This window comes from Falco peregrinus, chromosome 2 (genome assembly GCF_023634155.1).
Source record: "Falco peregrinus isolate bFalPer1 chromosome 2, bFalPer1.pri, whole genome shotgun sequence".
Classification (NCBI taxonomy): domain Eukaryota; kingdom Metazoa; phylum Chordata; class Aves; order Falconiformes; family Falconidae; genus Falco; species Falco peregrinus.
The window spans coordinates 124,297,444-124,324,444 of record NC_073722.1 but is presented as its reverse complement, the minus strand read 5'-3'; the positions used below and the strand labels follow the sequence as shown (position 1 = coordinate 124,324,444).

Genomic DNA, 27,001 nt, shown 5'->3' with positions numbered 1-27,001 from the left:
TGTTACTGACTGCTCCGTGCAGGGTCTAATAGGCACCGTACACAGCATAAATCAGCATTTACCTTCTGGGGTTCCTCCTGGTAGCAGCAGGATGGGTACCATGCTACGCACGGCTCAGCATGCAGTCAGAGCACGTCTCGCCATCCCAACCTGACAGCAAGTGGCACTCTCCCCGTGCAGAGAAGTCCACGAGCAGTGGCTGATGTGACCCACGTGGCCGCAGGGCTTCTCCCTTTCAAAAGCAGAAGGAACCCATCATCTGGCCGAAGAAGATGTAATTCTCTGGTATGCGATGGCACAGCGCCAGTTCCCTTCTCTGGCCACTCTTCATTAATCAAAGGCAAAGTGTCGCAAAGCAGAACGCTTCACAGCAGGTTCGCCCTTTCTGGCAGGTGGGGAGAGGATCCGATGCCTCTGCTGTCACTGTGCGGGATGTTGAGTTGGCTGCCAACCTCCTCTCCATCGGCCGTGCACACAGGAGGGATAACACACGTGGTCCCTGGCAGCTCCCAGCACAGGCTGATTGCTGCGGGAGCAAGATCTCCAAGGTCTGTGCGCTGTCCCAGAGTTAAGATCTAACACCACCCCAGCTCAGGAGCTTGCCTCCGGGGGCAAACTGAGTCTTGACCACATGCTGCAGATGTGGCTTCTGAGAGGAGGATTTATGCTGAGGTTAGGTCTTTAGAAATTGACTCAAAGAGTCTAATAAACCCAATTTAAAATGCATGAGTGCGATTTGTTATGGAACTTCAGGAGAAAGCATGAGTATATTGCTTTTCCCCAGCACGGCTCCAGGTGGAGCACCTCAAAAGGCAGAGCAACTCGTGGGAGTGCTGAGCAGGGGTGCTGCAGTGGAGCAATGCCTTTGGGGAGCCCTGCGAGTCTGGAAAGGCTGTTAAAGCTGCTCTGATCCTGCCGTCAGCAAGATGCCGCGAGTATCCTGACCCGGCGACCCACAAGGATGCTGGCTCCATAGCAGCACTGGGATTTTTTCCAGTAATTGTAGTGGGGACCAGGGTCCTGACCCAGGTGTCCAGAGCACGTCACTGAAGATGTGAGGACACAACACTCATTCAGCTTCGCATCCCAGGCCAGCATCCCGTCCATTTCAGGATACGTTCCAGGAGATAAAGTCCTAGAGTACAAGTTTTCCTGGCTTGGCTGCAGCTTGTTCTCCCTGAAAGAACTACAGGAGCTCCCGGGGCTTGTAGTCGGCAGCTTTTCCCAGCATAACACCGGGGGCTGTCATTCCAGCCGAGGAAAGCATCTCCTGCAGAGGAAGAAACACTGTAATTCAGGGCTGGCGACAGGGAAGAGCCGATGCATTCCTCACTGGGACCCGCCTGGCAGGTGCTGAACACAGACGTGCTCAACTTAATACCTTGTGCTGCTTGCGACGTGTAAGAGATGTAGCGAAGAGACGGGTTTATTCCTTGGTATTAAAAATAGGAGCAGCGTGATGGGGTGAGCAGGGGAGCAAAACCAAGCATGGCAAACAAACCACCTCAGTGGGATCAGGACGGGTTGCTCCGGCACAGGACATGCCACTGGCCACCTGGCCAGTAGCAGAGGGCGGCCATCCCTTCAAACCAGCACCAGGAGCTCAGGCTGAGGAGGAAAACTATATTGGGAAAAATACAGAGGAGGAGAAATGGGTTCAGAGTGGGTTTTTAAATGCGTTCCAAGACAGCCACACCTGGAGGCGGTAGCTGGCAGTCTCCTGATGTGGTGGCAGCCCAATTTTCATGAGGAATTTTGCTTCCTCATGAGCAAAGAGGCAATGTGGGAAACTCAGAAAAGGCGAAAGTGGCTCATCCTCTAGCCTTGCAGCAGACGAAGTAAATCACCGGTGCTGCTGCTGGCAACAGACTCTGGAACTAATGATAGCTGCTGGCTGAAAGTGATGCTAACAACGTGAGGAATTTTTCTTTATAATATACAGGTTTTGAAGCTGAAAAAATACTTTAAAAGTTCAGGAGAAGCTTTCAGAAAAATGCCTCCCACTGCTGGGCAGTGCCATGCCTCTGCATTCCCAAGCCTCAGCACAGAGACATCCTTGGCCCTCCAGCACCGGGGACGAGCCCAGTGAGTGTGCTGTTATTTTGGATGCTGTCTTTCAGGGTCTCCTAATTTTGGGGTACAGCACTTTTTGTCCCAGGCACCCCTTTGCCCTCACAGATTTCCCTACTAGACCCCTGAGATCTGCGAAACTGCTGCTGCAAAACAGACCCATAATCACGTCCTCTCTATCTGCCTTGACGATCCCACTATTTTGTCGAGCAGCCTGATCGTTTAATCCCCCTAGGATGCAAAGGGTCATGCAGACAACCAAGAATCCCTTGGGTCAGGGGCTGCTAATACATCTTGCATGGCTCTGCCTCCCACTCTGAGGGGGAGATACCGAAGCAGGACGCGGTGCCATGGCTTACCTACGGTCACCAAGCCATGGCTTACCCATGGGCAGGCAGGAGGTCCCTGTAAAGCTGGACATGAGTCACTGGGCGACCTCACCAGCTGCCGGGCAGCCTTCTCCTCCACAGCTCCATGATGCTTTCCTGGGAATCTCCTCATTATTTATGGTTCATCACACTCCACTCACAAATACTCCTGCTACATTTGCTCGAGCCCAAGCAGGCAAAACCTGAAGCAATGCGATCTCTGAAAGCATTACCTGATTAAAACACATAAAAAAATAAACAGAGATATAAAACTACCAGTTGCCCACAGAAGCAAATAAAATTAGTTCAGCTCAGCCTCCCCATCCTTCCTTATTGCTCAGGTAATAAAACCACTCACTGTGCAAATATCTAATTTCAGGTGTACAGGAAAGCAAGGCACGGAGCTAACAGGTTACTTGGGGCAGCAGGAGAGCTCTGCCCAGCACAAGGGTGCTTTGGAGCACCAGCTCTCTTGTACCAGTAATTGCTATTTATGTGACCCAGGGTGCTAAGCACTTTATCAAACAAATAAAACGACAGCTCTCCACCAAGAGATAGGCAGCGGGTGTAGACCATGACCTTGCTTGGAGCTGTGGTGGCTTCATGCAACAGCTGAAAGTCTTCTCCTTTCCATCCAGGGGACACTGGCCCAGAGTCAAGGGAGGTTTCTCCTCCCCCAGTGCACATCCATCTGCACCTTCCTTCTTCCCCGCTTGCACGCTCGAGAGCTGCAGTCCACCTTGCAGGACTGTTGATGATCCAGGGCAGCTGCCAAGGGTTAACGTGCAAATTATCCTGTAAGAACCGGGTTGTTTAAGGAGCATCTCTCCCCCAGGTAATGACCAGTGACGAGAATATGCTCTGCTACAGTAATGCCTGCAACACACCGGCCCACTGAGGAGGGAGCTGGTAGGTGAAGTGAGATAACCCTCTCCCCTCAGCTGGATTGCAGTTTCAGCCAAGCTCATCTGCATTAATCTTACGCTCATTAAAATGAGTTGTTCTGTTTCTAATTCAACCAGTGCTGCCAAGCTCAAGAATTAAAAATTCATGAGCCAATATCCCTGAAAAAAAAAAAAAACCAAACCATTAAGTTCATCTTAAGCAGCATAGCTTTTTAAAACAATCATAAAAAATGTCTAGCTGCTCCTTTGTGCTAGAAGCTTTCAGCCCGCATCTTTCATAGGGAATAGGAAAATGAAAAAAACCTGGGATTTTCACACACTCGTGTGACTCCAGAGGCTGGTGCTTCCTGGAGGCAGCCTCACTTGCACCACTTAGAACAAAAACCAAGAGACTGAGCAACACAGGAGGGATGAGCTCATTTGGTTCCCCTATCCTGCCTCAAAACAAGTGTCACTGCAGACCCCAGTGCAAGCTGTCCACCAGTGAGGTCAGGGTCCTAGAAATGATGCCAGAAATATTTTTCCAGCCTTGGTCTGGACAAGAACATAGAGTTCTTGGCAGCCCCCAGCCCCTCTGAAGCCACAAGAGCAGGATTAAACCTGCAACAGAGACGCAGGACCTGGTGCAGACCCAGCCACGGGCAGCAGCGAGCAACAGGCAGGGCTGTGGGAAAAGCCAAAGCACAGCACCACATCACAGCAGGTCACTCTGTGGTTGCATCCAGCATCTACCACGAGCCTCATGCCACCTCTGTGCCCCTCAGCCTCCTTGTCCAGCACCCCAGCACCCACCCAGTTATTTCTGCCCTTGAGGTCTATCTACACGGACAACAAGGACTTTCCAGTGAGCAGCCAGACACTCTCATGGATACACCCAGGAGGAACATGCAAGTTAATAGTAAAAATAAATAATGATTTTTCATTCTGTATGTGTGAATGACAAAATAGACGTGATTTTTAATATGCTTCTAATTAAGGTCACCAATGACAATAGCTGGAGAGCTGGAGACAAAGACAATAAAGATGGGAAGCATCTTTATTGGAAGCAGATGGGAACTCAGAAAGGGCTTGCTAGTATTTTTTTTCAATAGCCCAAACTAAACAACTTTTCTGAGGGTGCCAGAGACCTCCCAGCCCATGAAAACACCCAAGGTGTCAAATGGCCTTTGCTGGCCCCGGCTGGCACGATCGCGCCGTGCTGTCTGCGTCTCTCTCCACAAAAGCTGCTGCTGTTTTCCCTCAGAAAAAGGCACCGTGTTTACAAAGTAAAGCTCAAGTAGGAAAACACCGAGCCAAGTCAGTGCAAAACCAGCCCTGGCAAAAGGTTGGGATTAACTCCACCGGAGCTGAGCAGGGTTGGTTGCCTGAAGAAGAAGGAACATAAATAAAGATGTGGTGTCAGTGAGCGCTAGTGAGCGTTGCGGCGGTTATTTATAGAACGCATTAATTTCCTTCATGATCTGGATAAATATCCATTAGCTTTCGAGGTGATGAATCAAGTATTAATTAACCTTCTGGGGAGAAAAAAAAATAATACAGATATTAATGTATTGGAAAGGAGCGATGAGCAAAGAACAGACCTGTTGGATACACTTACTAGGAACATCAGTCCCTGGTTTGGTAACAGGAAAAAGCAAAACCTGTGAACGTGGCATGTCTACAGAGCTTCAGGGTGGGGAAGAGCTTGGAGTGAAGTGTAAGGGGTGTTTTTCACCTGGCAGCAACAGCACCCACACCTCCCGTAGCTGCCACCCCCGGGCAGGGCAGAGCCGCCGGGTGCCTGAGCCAAAGCCCCCGCCAGCGCGGAGCCGCTCTCCCCCCGAAGCCATCGCACACCCTGGCACAGTGGGAAAAGTTATTCCACCTTCAGACACTGATGCAACAACTCTTTTTTTTTTCGTCTTAAGTTTGTTCTAGATGTTCAAACTACAGCCTGGACCCTTCTTTCAGTGCAAGCAATAAAAATCTGGAGCAACCATGAGGAAATCGGCAGAATAGCCAGAACATGCTCTGGGTATGACACGCTCCCATAAACAGGAGGGGGCCTTAGCACTTCGACTCCCCACCTTCCCCCCATCCCCCTCAGGGACCGGCTGAGCTAAAAAAGTCCAAAAAATGAACTTCCCACAAAGCGGCAGCATCCCATGGAGACTGGTGGGGCTCAGCTCAGCGTAAATCTGAGTTACACAGAGAAAAGCAAAATACTGCCTGAAGGCGACAACTGTTCTCTAAGCAAAAATGCCAAAATGAGATGCGACATCGAAACAGGAAAAAGAAACAAATTTCCTGGTGGCACTGATACAAGACCTGCAAGACCCATGGCAGCCTGGCTGCATCCCTTCTCTGCTCTGCAGAGCAAGGCAGCTTCCAAGTGACATAAATCAGAAGTTTGGACTGATTATTTTGCAAACCGAGACACATCTCTCCCATAGCCGAGTACGCACGACTGTTAATGAAGCGCAAAACATCCTGTATTAGATGTGGTCTTCAAGACCGACTTCCATTGCCATGCCTGTGCTCCACCCCCACATACCCAAATCTTTAACAACGTCAAGTTCTTTTTTTCATTATTATTTAAGAAAAAGAAAAAAGCATATGCAGTCAGCCTGTTCCTGCCCATTTTTAGCTTTTTTTTTCCCCTCTGCATATTCCCCGGTTCTCTTCCCACACATACCCACACCACAGACAAGCTATCCTGAAAAAAATTGAGAGAGATCTAAAAAAACAACAGTAATCCAGGGCGTCATCAACTTCCAGGAATGCAAACTGGCTTAAGAAACCACAACTTCTTTTTGTTGTTGTTATTTTTTGTAGGGGTGGGGTTTTTTTAGTCATTTACAATCTTCTGTTATAAAAACCGCATGAATTCACCCCTCCTTCACCCTCCTTAGTCCTCTCTCCTCTCCCCAGCTATATTCAGAAAACATTTCTCGCCAGCCTTGTTTAGCTCACATTTCAGGGCAGAGCAAATGTTTGTGCATGGAGGGGGTGGGGGGGGGCAGGGATGATGAGTCAATTAGGCACCCAATAAAAATCTGATTTTAAAAATTCCCTTTCCGACTACAAGTGTGATGCAAGCTGCGGCGGCCACAAAACCAGCGCTGCCAGCTCGGTCCAGCCTGCCCAGTGCCTCCCTTGCAGCCAGAGACTGGTTTCCCACAGTGAACCCGCTCTCCTCCTGCACTGAATGTCCTGTATGATGAGGCAGCTGCCACTTAATGTGAAAGACACCATCACAGCTTAATAAATCACACTGCCAGAAGGACTTTTGCACTGTCACCACTGCTCTTTTAATTACACGGCCTCCCCTCTCCGTCTGCTCCCGTTCATCACCGTGCCCTGCAGACCTCACATATTATAGGTGATTAACTCATCCCCGGAAAAGGCAGCCGAGCTAAGCTCTTTGAATCTGCTGGTCTTGCAGTCACCTCTTCTGTTGTTCCCATCACTCCAGCCCCAACTTTCTGACTCTGCAAAGGAAAGCCCTAGGGATGCACCATTTGTCATACAGATGCCATTTATCATGCAGACAGCACCTACTGCTGTCTTTTTCCAGGCGTGCACTAAATTGGAGGGGGTGGATGCAGGAGATGGTGCCTATTCATTCTCCTTGCAGATGGTCAAGCCACAAAGCACCCAAGCAAAGCCACATGCTTCCTTCCAACCGCCTTGCCTTGGCCGAGACCCAAACCACCCACCGGTGGAGTCATGTTGGACTTGCACGCTCTCTTAGCACGTAACCTTCTCTCATCGTGCAACTGTCCTGGCGACACGTCTAAATGCATTCGTTTCCCATGTCTGCAGTGCAATTTGAGCATTTCAGGTTAGATTTTAATTTCATGGGACTGGTCAGGTTTAGATGAGAAAATGGAACAACACAGCCAGGGCTTGGGCATGTTAGAACAGCGATTATTTCAAGCAGAACATGACGTTGCAAAATCCATACTCTAAGAACCAATTCCATATTAAGAAGAGCTGAATTTTAAAAACGTCACTGTAAAACCAGCCATTTCATAACCAATAACCCTGTGGGGTGCAACCAAGCTGGATGGATATCACAAAGGAGCACAGAGATGCTTCTGGGACTGCACCAGCCCCCTGCGAAGCCTGCTACAAGGCACATCAGCCAGCCGCGCTCACCAGCAGCAGCTGATGCCAGCGGCCAGCTGGGCTGGGATGAGGACTGGTCTGGCTGTGCTGGTTACAGCCTGGAGTAACCAAAATCACAGCGGAGTGGAAGGCCACGGGATCACGGCGTGCTTGTTTCCATTGACAGCTTCGCATCCCTCCCACAACAGAGCTGGTGGTTTCCTTTCTAGGACAGGCTATTCTGTTGCACTGAGAGGGTCCCTATTTTAATTTTGCTCTGGTTAAATATGACCAGTTTTGTGGCTGGGTGAAGAAACTTAACTCATTATTCAATCAAACTTGCTTGGGTGTTTATTTTTACTTTTTCTCAGTGAGCCCTGGGGACAGCAGGCAGGGTCTGGGCAGGAGAGGGCTCTGAGCAGGCAGCAAGCCATGGCTGATGGGCTGCTCCTCCAGCCAGGGAAGCCACAAACCGCAGAGAGGACGAGGTCCATGGGGTCAGTGCCAATGCCAGCAAAACAGAGCAGGAGGAGCATCAGCGGGGTAAGGGTTTATCAGTCAGCCTAGACTAACACATACGTTTTCCACTGGACAAGTCTACCCTCCTCTCACCAGTGCAGTCCAGCTCATGGGAGTGCTGGCCCAGACTGTGAAACCTGGTTTTCTTAGCTGCTTGCTGGAGATAGCACATCCCGGAGTAACCAAATGCAGGGGAACGATACTGCCCTTGATCTGTCCTTTTCAGCCATGAAAACAAGTTAGTGTTGGTGTAATTAGAGACTGACCGGTATTTGCCATTGAGCTTCATAAAAATGTGAGGAAAGATGTATGCATTTTAATTAAGCTCTGGGAGAAAAAAGCGTGTACCTGGCTAGACTGCAGAGAGATGAGCTCATTACTTCATCCACGTCTCAGTCTGCTGCCTATTTTCCTCTGCAACAGAACGATCAGCCTAGGCTGCAGACAGGGACTTTAAAAAGCAAATAATCCTCCTGAAAAAGCCAGGCCAGCACTCTGTAATTCCCATGTCTCTGAACTGGGAGCCTTCACACAGCCACGTTTCTAGTGAGACCGATGGGCAAGCGTTCAAAATCCTTGAAATCCGAGGGGGAGCGCTCCCCAAACCAGGGGGTCAGGAAGGGACCCTGACAGAGCTCACTATGGATTTTTCCAGCAGCCAGATGGCTCCTACAGCTGCCAGACTTTTCCATAGATTGCCCAGCTCTGATTTTCTGCTATGAAACAGCCTGGGCCTGAGCTGCCCTTTTTGCCTCAGGAATGCACAGCTGCGAAAGTGAGGTCTCGGTTCCTCCCGCAGAACGTGGCTCCAGGAGTGCGGATTTGTGCCCAAGCCGTTAAGCCACACTGCCAACGGGGTCACATCGGTGCTCACACTGCGCACGAGTGAGGGAAGGGCAGGCAGGGGGTGCAGACACCCCGTTGCCTTTGGGTGCGTGGGAAAAAAAACCCAAACAATACATGGGCAAAACCCATCCAGAGACTGAACAACAAAATAAAACAACCAAAACCATTAAGTAGACCTAGAAAGTTTCCAGGGCATAGAGCAAGAAGCAGCAATCATCATTTGCCTCCTCTCCCCCGAGAGCCAGCTGAGTGACCTTCCGCAATGGGAAACATTCTGCTCTTAAACACTCAGACAGGTCCCCTGTGGAAGTCACTATTCCTCTAACAGACTCATTTTTGGTGTCTGTGGGCTTTATAAAGACTAAGTAATCTGTTTGCTATTATTTCTCCTTGCAGCAGGTCGATCCCGTGTTTCAAGGCACTAGGTCCATAGTCCCAAGCATCAGGGAGGACATCCTGTGTACCCCTCGATGGCACTGCCCAGCCAAAGGCACCAAGATCCCTTCCCAGCCAAACACATGTGTTTAATCCCCGTGAAGTCAGCAGAACATATCTACGCCCTTGAAGTTAAGCACCTCTTTAAGCCCTTTGCCAAAGCGAGTTTTGTGGAGTGAGCCGCAGAGGTGGCCCAGGCAGCGCCTTCAGCTTCATCCACCGTGTGGGGTGGGCTGATGGCACGTCTGGTGCCTGGTCCAGGTGGGAGAGAGCTCAGCACAGCGATGGCACTGGACCTTCACAGCACCTTTATGGTTAAGCAAGCGCCTTGCTGAGTTGGGCTCTTGTGTCCCTCTCTGGGCAGTTTTAGATGCCAGCCCTGCCCAAGGTGGGACAGTGGCTGGCAGTGGTACAGTCTAGGGCAAAAAATTTATCTTTCGCCAAGAGCTGACAAAACCGGACAACACCTGGTCTGTACCAGTGACATGGTCTTTGCAGGCAGGGAATTGAAACAGCCCCTAGAAGCTGCAAGACCCAAGACGGCAGCTCTGAGAGATGCTGGCACGTCAAAGCTGCGGAGGTTCAGCTTCGCCTAGCACGGACACAGGCTCCCTGCCTCTCCCGTCCTGCTGGGAAGAGCTTGGCTCCAAACCCAGCGGGCTGACCACAAACTCTGTCTGCATGAATATATTTGTTAAAACACTCATTCACACTGTAGCCACGGCGCTGGCTGGAAGAACATATATCAGGCTTTTTGTCAAACACAACCCATTCCAGCTGTCTGGGAGGACAGCAGAATCTGCCATCGTGCTGCTTTGAAGGGTTTACAGTTCACTGCAGCACTTTCTATCGGCAGTTGTTTCCATAATCCAGTCCAAGAGGGCCTGTGAACAGGAAGGCATTAGGCACTCATGCAAAGACCATTAAAGTCAAGGGGAATCTTTCCATTGACTTGAGAGCGTTTGGCTCCCTGAATATCAGGGTCTGTTGTGCGGGATTTAGAGCAGGAAATGGGAGCAGGACTTTGCAGGTTTTCTCAGCATTCGTTACGGAGTTTAGCACTAAAACTCTCTGTGCCCATTTCCCTGCATGTAAGTTGAGAAGCGACTGCTCAGCCGAGATATGATGCCCTAACTGACCATCCCTCTGCCCCACCTAGGCACCTCCTCCATCACTCCTGGGGCAGGCAGACCTAACACCACAACAAGCTGGACCAGCCCATTCCTGTGGGCAACAAGATTTCTTTACGGGTCCTGACATGCCAGTCCCTGATGCATAACCCATGCATGATGTGTCACTCCAAGAGGCAAAAATACCACAAACCAGAAGCTTCAAACTTGCTAAAGTTCAAATTCACATCAGGGATGAACCTCCCACCAGGATCTAGGCAGCATTTCACTGATTTCACTTCTGCCTGTTCAGTTACAACCAGTGATTTTGCACAGGAATGTGTTTGTCTTTTGATGGAGATGACAAAAGATGTGAGCTACCTCCGTTTTCAAACAGAGAAGCAGAGATCTCATCTGCATTGCTGGGGACTTAACCTCTGGAAGCTGATGCTTTCCATGGAGTGTCTTCCCAGGTACACAAAACTGCCAGTACACAAACAACAGCGCACTCTGGGAAACTTCAGGCTCTTTTAAAATACAACTAAGATCCAAATTTCCTGCTAATGGGAGCAGTGATGCTTCTCTGGGCTTGCAGTAAGGCAGCCTGTCAGGTGAGTTTAGTGAAGTGCTGTGCCACGTGCAGGGGTCTGCAGGTCAGGGATGGAAGGTGTTGGTGCTTGGGAGATGCTGGTACATTTTCTGCCCCAGCTGCGCTCGGCACTATCACTTACCTCCTCTGGTGGGAAAAGCAGGGAGGACGTTTCTCCACTCCACATGCCATGGGAGAGGTCACACAAAAACATCAGCTAGAGCGAAATGAGGAGGCTTTGATTTGGCACTGGGGCGAAGGCAGCGAGCCTGGCCGACGCTGTGCTCCCATCCCCCAGGCTGCTCAGGCCAGCCAGGGTGCCGTGCTGATGGCCATCCGCTGCCGGGGGCTTCGCAGGCGGCAGCATCTAGAGGTTAGAGATGTCCTTCCCACTCCTCGCGGGCAGCATGCGCCTGGGAGAGGAGCAAGGCTGCAAAGAACAAGTTATTCAAAACACGGGCTTAGGGAAAACCTCTGCATCCTGGCAGATGCTCAACACTTGGGCTGGATTTAGAGCAACAGAGGTAACCAAGCCTGCTTCAGCCTTCGGTGGGAAATACAGAGAGCAGGCTGTGCTTAGCCGCAAGAAACTTGATCCCAGAAAGAGGAGAAGGGAGGGTGGAGAAGGAAAAGCACCTTAATGCCAGGGTGACCCAAACCAACTCTGCACAGCCGAGCTCTGTCAACAGACTCATGGATCTGGATAGGACAGAAACAGATCCTAAAGCTTTATAAAGAACAGATTGCTTTCAGTGGCTGCAGCCTCACGTAGACAGCGCCGTGGTCAATGGGACGGGCTTTGAGCAGAGAGTGTCACTTTTCTAAGACAACTCAACAGGCTCAGGAGCCTTGTACTGATCCAAAGCCCACCTCTGCAGAGCGGTGGTCTGCAGGTCGCCTGTGCAGGAGCATCCACCCCTGCGCCCGGTTGCCTCCGTTAGCCTGGAGGGAGCTGTGGCCACCCCACCAGGGGAAGTCAAGGGTGGCTTTTACTTTCCAGAAGGATGTGGTTTTAGGAAATGAACTTTGCTACCACCTGCTGCAAGTTCACCGGTTTAGTGGGACAAATTGCCAAACTCGACAGGAGCTAGGGTCTCATTAGCGTGGCTGAGGCTTTGGCAGAGGGAATGCTTCTCAGCTTCCATTTATAGCCCGCTCGGAGAGATGCCGTGGCAGGAGTTCAAGGCAGGGCGGTGTGCACCATTGCATTATGAAGTCTAGACAGCGCTGGAGCCCTGCAAGCCTGAAGAATGCTTTTTCCCTGCCCTTGCATACTATTGAAAACCCAGCAGCATGCCTCAGCCGGCAGTGATGCGGGGAAATATTTAATTCCCTTGTTCAAACAGACCTTTTTGCACCATTGTCTCCCACAAAACCCTCCACCTCCAAAGCTCTGCCTGGAAGACGGGAGGTTGCCAGCGCTGCTGCACGCACACCAGCACAAACTCTCATTTACCGAATGCTGCCAGGCTCCCCAGAGGAAGGAAGTAGGGTACAAAAGTTTCAAAAACCACCTAAACCCCATGGTTTTATTCCTGCCTGGAATGAAAACACCTTTGGAGCAATTCTTGAAATACCTGCTTTTAACTAGTTTTATTCCTCCTTCTTCCTCACTCTGAGCTGAGTGGAGAGACCCACCTGCCTGAGACTTCGCTGCCTCCACAGACCTCCGAGCAGTGCTCCCTCCTCCATTAAAAGATGCTGAGCTGAAAAGTGTCCAAGCAGGTGCGCTCATTGATACCTGCAGCCAGCCTCAAAGAGAGCAGGAGATGGTTCGAACCTAAACCAAAAATTAAAAGAGAAGCCGTTTTAATTTATTGCTGGACTCCTGTTGCACCTTAACTGCTAAGTGCACTTTTCATGAGCTGAGGGGCAACTTGCGTTTAGATACCATTTCAGCAGCTCCTGAAGCTCAACCTGAGGGCAAGGCTGGGGGAAACGTTGCAGCACTTTCCTATCCATCACCAGAAACAGGGATGACATCTGGGCAATGCCCCCCTACCTTTAACTGTTCATACTGCAGCAAGGTCCAATGCAAGGACTCAGTCGTTCAGCAGCCATCCAAAGGAAAAACAAAATAGGATCAAATGATGATGCTTTAGAATTTGCCAGGCTGCCTCTGACTGCACACTGAGCACGTACGCTCTTTCCTTAAGTGGATTGATAAGCTCTCTGCATCAGTATTAACACATGCCAGATGCTGGGGAATCATCTCCCACTTATGGCAATTAGGAGGATGTCCCAGAATCCAATAAAGCAACTGAGAAGATGAGCATCTGGTGGTGGCTGTCAGGCCCCAACACAGCAAGATAAATCTATGTAATAAAGAGGTGTGATTTTTTGTGAGGTTTTTTGGGTTTTTTTTTTTGCTTGAGTCATATGCCATTTAGCACTGGATATGTGCAATTCCTCCTCCCTTTCTCCTCCTGGGGTTCTCCTCAGGAGGAGATGAGCAGAGCATCCTTCCTCCAGCAGGGATGCCGAGCTGCTTCCCCTACCCTGCCCTTTCTCTGCTGAAATCCAGCTACCACACACTGATCCCCCAGCCTCATCGGCATCACCCAGCCACAGTTCTTCAGAGGGAGCTGTGCAAAGTGACCCCGCAGAGCCAGCAAACAGCACCTCCAGGCACAGAAACCACCCGGTGAGACCATCTCCCTCTCCCTGACCTTGTCCACCCCATGCTTCCAGCCAAGGGCAAAACTCCACAGCTCAAACTAAGAGAATCTGTTTTCAGATTTGCTAAAAGACATACAAAGTGGTGAAGCAGGGAAGGTTACTTCTTACATAAAGCAGCCAAAAAATAATCCTCATGCACAGGGAACACTGGATTGTGCAACAGCAATCCCGTCTAGCACAAACACAGGGCAAACACGTGGCTGAGCAGCATTTTAAAAACACTTAATGGATGATTCCTCGAAGCAATAGCCAGCAAATTTTATTCGCGTGAAAGGCAGTCAAGCTGAGCTATATTTAATAGAGGAAAGAAGATAAAAGTAATCTCCAAAGGTCTGATAATGCAGACGCTGTGCTTAGATATACTTCAGTACATCTTTATGCAGTAAATGCCAGCATAGCTGCAAGGATGCTTTTCTCGGTTTGGACAGCAATTCAGGGACTCATTGGTTTTAAGATCAGAAGCAGCCACTAAAATATCTCGTACGAGCTGCTCTCCAGTGCAAGCTGAAATGTTTCATCCAATAACTGAACAGGGTCAGAGGTTTGGCAATTTAGAGCTATTTGCAATGAGTGACACACCAGCCTTCGCCCGCAGGCAAGGGCCAGCCTAGCTCCGGGGTCCTTCTCCCACGAAAGCTGCTCTTCAATCCATTCCCTGCCCTCACAAACGAATTTTAGTCCCAATTTCCTTCCCAGGGCTTTCTCAAACAACATGCAGAAAACGAGCCAAGGAAGAGAATAGCATGAAGAAAAGTCCTTAAGAAAACATTGGGGACCATCAGCATCAGCATCAGCAACTGCTGCCCGTCTGGGACCGCGTGCTCACCTCTGGAATCCCAGCAGTCACCGTGAGCATCCTTCCAGGCTCCCAGCCTTCCCACCCTGCTGAAACACATCCTACCAGGAGGACTTCCAGGAGACCTCCAGACTCAGAAGTCCGTGGAGAATCTGCTCTTTCTGTTCATTCCATTTGCCTTTGGGCTTTTCCTAAAGCAGAGTTTTTTCTCCACGTAATTTCCTACAAACATCTGAAAAGAAACATGACCAGCACCTGCTGTAACAGCAGCAACATTTGAAAAGCATTGAGCAGACCCAATGTCACATAATACGCTTACGGGGACTCTTACAACGTTAACACTGGAAAAATTTTAAAAGTCAATTTTTATGTAATATTTGTGCTCATGTTTTACTTTTGGTAAGATTAAAATGCTTGGCATCAGTTCCAGGTTTTCAGGACTGTGGATTCAGTGTGCAGAGCGTACCTGGGAGAGAGGGGGGCGTTTTTTCCTAGAGAATAATAATGTTTGTTTGAAACATCTTAAGGGTTATGAAATCATCGTTTTGGATCCTGGCTCATGTGCAAGCCAAAGTATAAAAAAAAATTACATTTGGAGTCAAACTCACCTGATTCCTTTCAAGAAGCTGCTGCTTTTCTTCTTAAACGTTTGTTTAACTTTGATCGTTTCTGTGTTTGAGATCTGCCTGTCCCTTCGTGTGGCCGGCGCCTGGGCTAACGAGTTCCCCTTCTATCGCTGGGATCTTTGACAGCACAGCATTACAGCTCTATCAACTACATGAAATACACTTTGAATGTCCCCATTAGGGGACATTAAAAATGGGCTTTAACGTATGAATTTAACGACTCATGATAAAATCTAGTTCCTATGCAATATTTGACCATTGTGTAAATATTTAACCAATTAATGCACCTAGTCCCATTGCAGGGAACATGGTTAAGGCATTTTGGATCCCATTTTTCAGAAAGTGTATCTGTGTAGAGCTTTCCTAAGGGTTTGATGCGAAGCGCTGCCAGCAACGCCAGCTGCAAGGCTGTGCGGAGAAAGGCGCTGTCTTTGGGGGACTGAGAAGGTCTGACCACAGAAGCCCAGGGCTCAGTGTGGCCAAGCCCCGCTGCTCGACCCAACAGCCCTCAGCTTCACTAAACCTGACCATTTCACCTGGTTTAGGGACTTCTATGCTATTTAATAAAATGGAGTGTTAACATCACCCAAGACCACGGAGCGAGGCTGCGGTGGGGTGTTTCGCTCCACCGACGTCCATGCACAGGAAGGAAAAGGAAGAGTGTGTGTTTGCCCAGCTGGATGCCTTCAGAAAACACATCCATCTCGGTGCCTCCAGCTACGTGTCTGTAAAGGGCTGAACAACAGGAAATCGTTTGACTTGTATCAGACCAAATCCAGAGAGTATCAGCCCTGCAATTAGCTATAATTAGAAATCCACTCCGGCAGTGCTCCCCCAGGCAGCATCCATACACACCCACATGTGCTCATGTGCTGGAACGATGCTGGAAGAGAAACACGTGGTGACCACCTTTCCCAGGGATGGCCCATGTGGTCCCTGTCCCCCATGAGGTGCAGGAACCACCCTTACACCTGGACCTACCCACGACCTTGCAGAAGGTGAGTGAGGAACTGGTTTGTACCATGGAGTCAGACCTCAGGTCTTTTACAAGTAACCCTCCCAAGCACCCAGTTCCCACCTCTACTGCCCAAGTAGCCATCTTCTGGCCAGCTATGCCAAGGTTCAGGCCCAAATTCTCCTTGGATAAGTATATAGTCACTTTTTAATGTGCCTTTCTGCACTGTAACTTTTCTATCTTTAATAAAAAAAACATAACCTGCTGATGTGAGACCCCATGGTGAGCAAAAATGAATTCCCCAGCCTCCCACTCCAGCCATCTTCAGCCCTTCCTCTCCATCATCACCCAAATACCAATGGGCTCCTTCCCAACAACATCGCCGTGGCCAAATCCAGTGCTATTTTTCCACTGCTCATGCCCCTCGAAGCCTGTGCCAGCTCTCAGAATAACATTCAGAATATAACGGGAGAAGCTCAGTCCAGACAAGTAAAGATTCAGTTGTCACCTTATTTTCAAAGAGATTTTGCGCTTGTGATTCCCCTACTTAACTGTCTCTCCAGCTAAAGCTAAACATTGCCATATGAGCAAAAAATTCCAGCACTTATGAGATCTTTATACTTAGGGATCTAGTAAAATGACAGCAACCTCAGCTATAATTATTGCCCTGTAATCTGCATGTCATGAATAACTACATAAATCCGCAATAGCTACAATCACTGCACACAGTTATTTGCTCTTTGTGCTGAAATGAAATGGTGGGGAAGATGGACAGCAATTGAGTGCTGTGTAAATATTCAGTAATTTTCAGCCTTTTTCTATCAACAGACCCTCAAGATTTTTCCTGTGGAGGCCCCAGGCAACAAATAGGGGAAAGGAGTGCCCGGGCTCGCCTCTCCAAGCTATCCTCTGCACACCCCCAAACCCACCCACCAGCTCCAGTGTGAGCTGAGGGCTGGGAAGAAAGGTGGGTAATTTGGAAAAGGAAAAAAAGACTTTAACCACAAGTAAAATTGAGGCTTTTCTCTTGCTGTTCTTCGAGCCATTTGGTTCACAGATGTTTTTAACAGCTTTCAGAGTGTGAGAGTCAGAGCCAACAGAGCACCCACACCACCGCCAAGGGGAAAACTTGCTATTTTGATCCAGCTTTGGGCACACGGGCTAAATGTTCGTGTTTTGGCCAGTGAAAAAGTAATGAAAACTTGTCCAGTGAAAAAGTAATGAAAATTTTCATTTGGAAATTGTGAGAGGCCCCATCCAAGCAATGCAATGCAGTGCCAGGGTGGAGGAGGAGAAGGAACACCTCTGGTACCTCCCAGATCTGCTGGGTAAGGTTATTACTTCCAGCTATTCAACACATCTTTGCACATCAGCTGGTTTCCTCTGTCAGTTACTTTTGATGAAACAAGCCAGGTTAGCTCTGGAGCCAAGCCCAGCTCTTTACAATGCTTACAGCCAGGTGGTACCTGCCCTGGACTGAGATGTGAGCGCTCACAGGAGCAGGTCCATGGAGAGACCAGATGGACACCAACTGTGGCCGCAGGTGATGCTAAGGATGACACCAGCCCAGGAGCCACAACTCACCCACGTCAACGTCGACTGACACCTGTACCACAGGAAGCTCCGAGCTGCAACTCCCACAAGGCAGGTACAGATCAGCCACTGAACCTACCCAGAAAGAAACCTTTCCATGTTGTCAGAGATCAAGTTCGTCAAAGCCAGAGCTGTTGCACAACTGCAGTTCCCACCAAAAAAAAAAAAAAAATCACATCAACAGAAACCTCCTGACTATGCTAATACATCCCACGTGGGACACCACCCTGGCACATGACCTAAACACAATGACTGAATGCTTCACTGCAAAACGGAAAGGCCAAGGCCAAATTGAAGATTTTCAACTGTTAAATCCACATGATTCTGTTGGTTATAATGGATGATTATTAAATTACATACAGTTCAAATCTTTCTCTAAAACTCTTAGCGCTTACAAATGCCTTCATGTGCATATTAGTAGCAGAGATGGAGCAAATGCTCATTCAGTGATCTCGTAGCTCCTTCTTTCCCGCTATCTCATTTGTTCGTAGACTGAAGAGACCCTAGCATTAATAATGACTTATTTTAAATTAAATTCAAGACTGGGGAGAGGAGAAAAACCTTCCTGAGTGTGGCAGTTGACTTTACGACTTGCTAAAACTCCCCCTAGAGCCACAGCTGTGGGTACTGAAAGAAAATCAGCTTTGCCGAGGACCTCAGCCCTGCACACCAGAGGCGTGCAATAAGAAATACTTTCACACTCAGGCCAGGAGCATCGTGCATTGAGCTGCCAAGGTTTCACTGACCTCTTACACCGCTGTGTGCTACAGAAACAGCACAGAGCTCCAGCCGGCTCTAACCAAGCAAGCATCAGAATCTGAAGGGAATTTTTGTAAATGACTTAAAACACCTCTCATGGGAGCACAGAGGTGGTATAAGGGAAAGGGGAGCCAAAGGATCCCATTTTCCTGAGCAAATTTGGAGTGCAGGAGAGAGCCGGGGGGGCGGGGGGGGGGGGGCGGGCGGTAACGTTGTTGTGAGACCATCACCCATGTAGAAGGGAAGGTAGAAGGGAGGTCCCTCACCCCTCTGAGCCCAAACTGTCCCTCTCCCAGCAGTGATACTCTGCCCATCACCCTCTGGCTTCCAGAGATTTCTGTAGGGTGACAGACAGACACAGAGGAACACCAGGAGCAGCAGCAAGCAAAGGCAATTTCAGCAGTTCTCAGGAACAGCTGAGGCTTCTCTGACTGCCAATTAAACAGTTTCCCTGACCATTTTTTATATAAAGATTAGACATCCCTACACATCAGTAAGGCTCTGCAGTTCCACCAGCCAGGACACAAATGACAAGGGCTCCATAGCCTTTTGCTTCCCACCATCAGAGAAGATACATTACCACGGGCAGGAAGAAATACTCCCTGTGGTTACTGCACACAGCAGACGAACAAGTCTGTTTTATTGGCATTTGCCTTGGGATAAGCAACAAAGGCAGAAATTAAAAACCCAAGAACAAGCACAACCCCCCCTTCCCCCAAGAGCTCTCATGCTACGCCCGGTAGCTCAGTGGAGAAATGTGATGCTATAGAAATACTTTGGCTGCAGCTGAATGTGTGAATATGAATTGTTAAGTGAAATAATTCATTGTGCATTGGCTTTCACCACAGCTCCTAAGATTCAAATCCATGTTTTTTCCAAATTACTGTAATTTTCAGCCTATCTCCCGTGATGATGTACATAGCTAGCCTGACATTCCCCTGTGGCACTTCAATAAATAGTTTAACCTGAGATATAATTTACTAAGATTTCAGTGTGTGCTCAGGAAGATCTATTTCTGTTACAGGAACTTGTGCTAAAATTGGCATCATGTCTCTCCAAGGCTTTCTCCATCGAGCACACTGTGCTTGGGTGAGGAGGTCTACCTGTGCCCTTTCCCATGGACTGCAGAAGCTTGGAAATATGGAAAGAATGAAAGTCAAAAATGTTTTCCACTCTTGGAATTCCTAGGAATGCAGAAAAGTGACATTCTCAGTCCCTGTCCAGAGGTCCTGGCTGAACCCCAGTTATCCAGGCTTTCATTGCAGCACCCAAAACTTCACACGGCTGGGACACAGCGCAGAGACAGAAGCAGAAACAGGCAGAGCTGAAAGTGATTAATATTGCCCTAAATCTTAGTAAAATGTGTCGTGTAGGAATCAAGGGCTAACCACCAGAACCTCCAGACCAGTCCGGAGATGGCAGCTCACCCCTGCTTGCCTGGCTGAGGTTACCAGCATGTTCCCACATCCCCTCTTCGCCAGCTGCCCCTGCCACCCATCCTGGCACTGGCCCGTGCATTCAACCCGCTCCAGTCAACTGCTTGCTTCAAGTGTTTCTCTCAGGGCTGTCAGGAAAACCTGCTAATTTGACGATGTGTCACAAAAGAGCCAGCACAGCTGTAAGCAGCCCAGGTACTTCTGTGTTCACCCCAGTTCCCCTGGTCAACCTTCTCCATCCAGAGAGCAACCCGCTTTCTGCTCTGCATGGCATGCCCTGCCCTGGTGCTCACCCGTTGGGGGTGACTAAGGGTTAATAAGGAAATCAAGGAAGGACAGAGTTGAATAACAGCTGAATTTTCTGCTTAGAGACTCCTCCTTCCCACCCTCATTAAAACTATCCTGATTATTCTCTTGCTTCAGAAAATATCTTGTTGCTGGTTCTCCAGCAGGGCAGCGAGTTTTCTGCATCCCCCCACCCCGTGCAGGGATGAACAAACTGCCACAGTACTAGAGGGCTGGTGAAGTCAAAGTTCATTGTTCTGACTTAAGAACCCATGTTTAAAATGCTAGAGGCATTTTATACAGCAACATTTGAACCTACAGGAAAGTCTCAGTGCCATAATTGCATCTTAATTTGCTCTGAATGCAGGGTTGTGTTGAAGACAGACATGGGCTCCTCCTGGGCAAACACACACAGGCTCAGCAGCTCTTGGGCAGGGTGCTAATTTTCTGTTAGTGCAAGAGATTCACTGATTCTCCTTATTTTACATCCTACTGGTAAAGAAGAAAAAAAAAATCTCAACATTACTGTTGACTTCCAACCAAGTGAGAAAACAGGAAGCAAAGCTGACAAGCAGTTAGGGCCCAAAGAGTTCAAGCTGTTTCGATGGCAAGAAAGCCGGAGGAGCCATCAGGCAATCAATTTGGGTGTCAATTCCCCGGATCCAGCAAACACATCTATTCCGGCATCCTTAGGAACAAGTTGTCCTCTTGAGGTCCTTCCCAGCTCCTCCATTTGTTCTAATTTTTTTTCTTTTTAAATTTATGTTGTTTTTATTGCAGAATAAGCTATTTAACAAATTCTTGTGGCGCAGCTCCTGCATGAGCACTGTGTTCCAGAATCGTTACTTTGATTACCGAATACTATGCCCACAAAGAGAGCTTCCCCAGAAGAGTTATTGCCAAATGGGTTGTTCCCGGCGGCCAGCCACAGAGCCAAGGTTAAGATGACCCTGGTGAGCAGCAAAGATTGATATGGTCAGGAGGGGTAAAAACAAATACAAAAAAAAAAGGGAAAAAAACTCAGGAAAATCTGAGCAGGGATGTGGTGCCACAAAGGCTGCCTGGGAAGAGGAAGGAACTTCCCCAGCAGCTGACATCAGACTCATACACACACCTGCAGCATCCTTACCTAGCGGGGAGCAATGGATGGCTGCCCTGCCATTTGTTTTCAACCATCCCAATTTACTGGTGCTTCTTAATTAACAATTTTAATTGTAGGTGGAAGCTGAAAGGACTTTCCTCCCTCCCCTCAGTATAACAAACAATACTAAACCCAAAACTTTGCAATCGAGAAGTTCGCTCCCTTTCCTTTTCTTTCCCTTGCAGCTTGGAAACATGAGAGCATTTCCAAGTATCAAGATATACAGAGGGGCTGGAATGAAACACTGATTTATTATTATTACTATTATTAGGCATAGGCATTCCTTTTGAAACTTGTTACTAAGCCCCAACCCAAACGAGTGCGTGGTTAACTTCAAACTGAAGTTTGGGGCCCTGGGTTCTGCTCCCCAGCCTGCCTCTGCGTGCAACCACAGGCGAGGTCTGAAGCATTTTGGAGGTTCAGGGCTCCAGGATCTCCTGCTCTTACTCGCACCCTGCTGTGACACAAGCATTGCCTTGGCAGAGATGCTCCCACCTATGAACCAGCCACAAGCAAAGTGCCCACCCAACCCTGAGGTCATGGCTGGTTTTTACGCTTTTTCTTCTTAAGCTTTTAGGGAAGGGTCAGGGAGTCACTGTCTCTGCCATCATTTTCCTCCATCTCCCTTGGCAGTGCCCTTTTCACCTGAGAACACACAAAGCCAAAGCCTCTCCTTCATCCCATGACTGATCCCTTGGCACTTCCAATGCCATTCAAGGTCGTTCTCAAACCCAGGATCTCACCTATAACAGTATGTCCTCAGGATAAACTAAAAGTATCCAGCCTCACCTGGTTTAACGGTTTCACTTTATCTTCCTACTAAAAAGCAGCCATAATTTTACAGCCTCTCTGCCTGCAGTCTTCACAGGGACAAGATGTACAATGGCCACAGCAAACAGCAGCCGAGATTGTATAGTTTCCTCTAAATAATTTAAAGCACTGTTCTTGCAGACAAAGAGGAGTCAGCCAGCCTCCCCCATGGAAGGACATAATATAAAAACTACACTTAACTCATAAGAGAACTTATTATCTACTGACAAATTGATGTTTATTGGCTTATTTTACTTTAATAACATATACTCTTGAGGATAAAGGTGTCCCAGTTGCTATCACAGCCTACCATGCTCACAACCAAGAGACTGGCTATTTTCTTTTGCGGTCTGAAGTGGTACAGGGCCAGGAATCAGAGGTTTGGGATCCATCTGTGATTTTCCCGTCAATGGAGGAAAGCACAAAGCCCTTCATTTTCTCTGTTTTGTAAACAATCCTTGTCTCATCCACTGACACACTTTTAAAACGCTCTATAGGGAGTCCCACACCAGCCCTCAGTGGTTTTACCCAGAAAGTGGTGGGCAGCAGAGCTATTGCAGGATTTGGAAGATATTACAGCAGCTTTGGAGGGAGGTTCAAACCCTCCGCCTTGGGTTTGGGTGCCTGGGCCAGCCAACGGCAAAAGGAACATCTGTGCCTCTTCCCAGCCCCTCTGCTTGGTTTCAACTGCACTGCCTGCTAACAATAGAAAAAAAAAAATAATATAAGTTCCTCTCTTTGAAAGCCATTAGAATAAAAAAAAGCCTCTGCAAACAATCTGCATTTTATCTTCTTAATGGCTCTAAAGCCTCCACTTGTATCCAAAAATAATTGCACTCAGCAAGGGTTGAAGAATATTCTTTTCAAATCATGGACCAGATGTTCCACTGAGACCATTACACAGTTAACTACCAATAAAAGTAATTCAACAAACTAAATACTGATTAAAGGATGCGCGTACACAGCCCAGCATCATTTGCAGACAAGAAATGCGATTTGCTGTTATTTAACCTTTAACGACGCAGACACGCTGTTCCCTTCCTCCTCAGCACAGGCGACACCAGCCAGCGAGTCTGGCTGTTGGAGAGGATTGCTTTATTTTTACTATCTTGGAAATCAGATCTCATAAACTCAGCGCAAGCTGAGCCACTGGCCGGATGGCAAAAAAAAACCCAGCATTGCTTAAGAGGTCAGTGCTGTTTTCCAGTCCACCCCAGTCCAAGATAAACAGCCCCACGTCACCCACACTGCAGGGGACATGCAGGCAGCAGCAACCCTGCCCACGTGCTGGGCTGCGTGCAGGTCACCACCACCTTTCTCCATGAGCTCTGCTGGCTACAGACCTTTTGTAGGCTCCCAGGTGTGGTGTCCATCAGCCGGGCTTTGGATGAGAGCGCAGGGAAGCACAGCTGGAGCCTTCTGAGACCCCATGCACCAGGCAAGGGTTTCATGACTTATCACCATCCTGGAACAGGGTGGTCTGGTGTTGGAACCAGCCGCGAGGACCTGCCACAGCCACTCAGGACTTTGCTTTAAATACACACACCAGCTTCAGAGAGACTTGGAGGAAGAGAGGTGAGGGGGGAGGGGGGGGGGGGGGAGCAAAGCCAGGGTGGAGGAGACAGCCCAGAAACGGTCCCAACACACAACAGCTGCTCTCTTGGAGCATGAAGGTGGTTTTGTCTTGCTCGCGCTTAGCGGTGCAAAAGCCAACTGCCAAGTAGGATAGGAACCGCCCGGCCTCCAGAGCCCACAGCAGCTGAGAGCTCACCGAGGCCAAGGGGATGAGCCTTGAAGAATGGCCAGGAGAGGTAGACGGGAGGAGGAAAATGAAACCACCAGCCAATGGGAGCTGCTGCCAGCACCTGGCAGGTTGGGGAAGCATCAGGGGGTGTCGTGCCTGGGGCACATCACACCTTCTGCTTTCCCTGTCCTGCAGCAAAGGAAGTTTCAGACTTCATTCCCACTTTGCATGTTTCTGAACACTTCCTTTTATACCCTATAATTGCATTTTTTTAAACTAAAAAAATCCTCTGGTATGAACAGGCTTCCTCTCTCAAAAGATTCATCTCCGATGCAAGCGGAGAGGTACTAATTGCCCTATCGGGGTCTCCAGGGCTTTCCTCTGTACTGTTAGCTAGCAAAAACGTGTTCTTCATTTAAGCACTTAGCCCAAATATTTCATTTTTAATTACAAGCTGAGGCAGAGCATGAGGCAGCCCAGAGCAACAGCAAGCAACTCCCCCACCAAATGAGTGGGGCAGAGACCAGGGAGGGAATTCACACAGCCCTGGTGCTGAAAAATCCCCAACCCCGGGGGGGGGGGGGGGGGGGGCAGGGAGGGGGACAGGCAGGGGGACCCCCCAGACACCCTGCCAGAGGTGTCACCTTCCTTTGTCCTTGGGGGGAAAAAAAACCAGCCAGGGCAGGAGGCTACACCCAGGCTGGGAGAGGCTCTCTGGGGACCACCACCTCCTCCTCCCTCTGGCCTCCCCAGCTGCTCACCAGCAGTGCTTTTATAGGCAGTGCCGCTCCCTGATTGGCCTCTCCTGGCCACACCCATGGGTGGGGCTCCCTACCATGGCTCCTCCCCCAGGCTGTGGCTCCCCCCCCCCCCCCCTCCCTCCCCAGGGACTGGCAGTGACCCTGCCCACCGCCCCTGCCCACCCCCTGCCCACCCCCTGCCTGCAGCTCCTGCCGGCACTGCCGGATGCCTCGCAGCGGGCACAGGGGGTATCTGCTGCTCCACAAACAGCAGCGGAACCGCCACCATGTGCTCCTGGCCAGGGGCCTGGTGGTCCGGCAGCCAGGCTGGGGGGGGGGTCCTCGTCCCTGAGAGCAAAGGAGAAAGGGGAGTGAAACCCCATGCGGGTCCCGGGCACCTCCCTGAGCCCTGAGCGTGGCGGCCGGCCTGTCGGGCTCTGTCTGGGGCCCTCCATTGCTAGCAACCCGGGTCAGATACAACCGCTGAGCATCTATCTGATGTGGGGCAGGAGCCCGAGCCAGCAGCTATGCCTCCCCGGTCACTTTAGGGGTGGGAAGGGCATGCAGGGGGGGGTGGCCAGCTCTGGAGGGGCTCCAGCCGGGCTCCAGCCGGGACTCGCAGCCGAAGCCCTACGGAGGACACGGGGGGAGCAGCCAGATACACAGGCACAGCCCAGCAAGCCCTGGCCACGGAGCTGCGGGGACAGCCAAAAGCATCTGCGTCACGGGGGTCAGGGAAACAGCAAAGACCTCAGACGTGAACTCGCGTTCCAGAAGAGCTGCAAATCAGCCTGGTTTTTTCCCTGGGAGTGTCCAAGCTCCAGCTTTGCCTCTGTTTCTAGCCCTGTGCTAACACACATCCCCAGGCTCCCTTGCTCCTTGTGGGTTTTTCTCTCTCCTCACCAGGGATACCCGCTGGAATCACCTTTTTTCAGCAGCTCCACATGTGGAGCAAACCCCTTTCCCCTCCACACCACAGTGTCCTGGTCCACAGCCACATCCCTGTCCCCTGCCACATCCCTCCCCCCAGACCATGGCTGCCACTGGCAGGGAGCAGCTTGGATGCATAAAGGGGGAGAAGCTGGACCTGGTGCTCTGAGCCCCGACCAGCAGGACCAGTGAGGGGACTGGAGCTGTGGGATGTGCTTCTGGCATGTTGGTGCCACGATGTGCTCAGGCACATCTCAACAGTGAGGCAGCAAATTAAGAACTTGGCTCCTCCGATTGATATTTTTATTTCCTTGACAATGTTGTGTAGCTGCCTTGGCGTTTAATCCTTGCAATTAATGAGAGACTGAGAAGGGGATCATTCTCATCTCTTTCTCCCTTTTACAAACACTATAATCTGCAGGGTGGGACTGGGTCAGTTCTGTAGCATTTCAAGTAGAGTAAAAAAGACAAAAACCAGCAGACAGGCATTTACCTTTTGGCAAGTAAGAGGCGTCTCTGAGGAAGATGATTTTTAAATCAATAATGTGTGAAAGAATTCAAATTACATACTTACATCTCCAAATATTTTAAGTTGTGTGTCTGGAAGAACAAGAGGGATCTCTTTTGTTTGTTACAAAATGACTTTGAAAATGACCTGGCTTATTCCTATCTGAAATACAAAGGAAGTTTTTCTTAACATGAGATGTCATCATACATTTATTTAAAGCTTTAATGATATGTTTTGGAACATCATCTATGCCTGAATTTTTCTCCATTGCAGTTGTCTGGAGAAGGGAGCCTTTTTTTTTTTTTTTTTTTTTTTTTCATCTTAAAATAGTAAATGAGGGCAATTATCTCATGGTAATTCCAAATGATAATTTGATTCCGTTTTAGCTGTCAGTGTCCTATCAAAGCAGTTCTTGCAGGTTAATTTTAGGAACACGTCCACCTGTTCCAGCCCTGCGGAGGCTGGGGGTGGGAAGTGGCGCTTACCTGCCTGCCCCGGGGAGTGTGGTGGCCGCACACAGTCAGGTACAGCCCAGCAGTGAGAGCAAGGCACCAAGAAACCAGGGTCTGGTGGGATGTCAGTGGGATGGAGACAAGCTCCAGCGGGATTCCCCCTGCTCCCATGGGACTCAAAGCCACAGCTGAGCGAGGAAGCGGCGCTGGGCTGATGGCCATGCCGGTGAAGCCCAGGTAGCACCAGCACTATAGGAGCATCACTGAGATGCTCTAAATAATAATGAGAAGAGCAATTTTGCATTCCAGCGAGTTAGAAGCTGGCAGTCACTAATGCTTTGGGAAGGACTGTAGTGCTTCAATTTATTACAGATTAATGTGATTGATTTATTATTTTTGTTTCTTTTTAATTAGCCTCATTAAAAGCGAAACAATCTTCCCGCGGAGCATGCAAGTAACACAAAGACACAGGCCCAGCTGATGTTTGGTTCCTGATGCATTTGTTCAGAATTAGTATTGCAAACCAGGAAAGATTTATTATTGGTTTCTGGGAGAGATTAGCAATGGGGAAACAGCTCAGGAAGGATTAAGAGCGAAGCAAGTATTAGCCAGTTTTT

The 27,001-nt window shown here is 49.3% G+C and overlaps 1 long non-coding RNA gene across 1 annotated transcript; it reads right to left on the bottom strand.

Moving 5' to 3' along the window:
* Positions 1-1,146: 1,146 nt before the first annotated feature.
* Positions 1,147-16,200, bottom strand: LOC114012210 (uncharacterized). The gene is made up of 5 exons (XR_003554522.2): positions 14,436-16,200; positions 12,569-12,710; positions 11,073-11,360; positions 1,382-2,671; positions 1,147-1,270 (listed from the first exon to the last, which is right to left on the bottom strand). It is a non-coding gene; the product is annotated as an uncharacterized LOC114012210 (long non-coding RNA).
* Between the last annotated feature and the right edge of the window lie 10,801 nt (positions 16,201-27,001).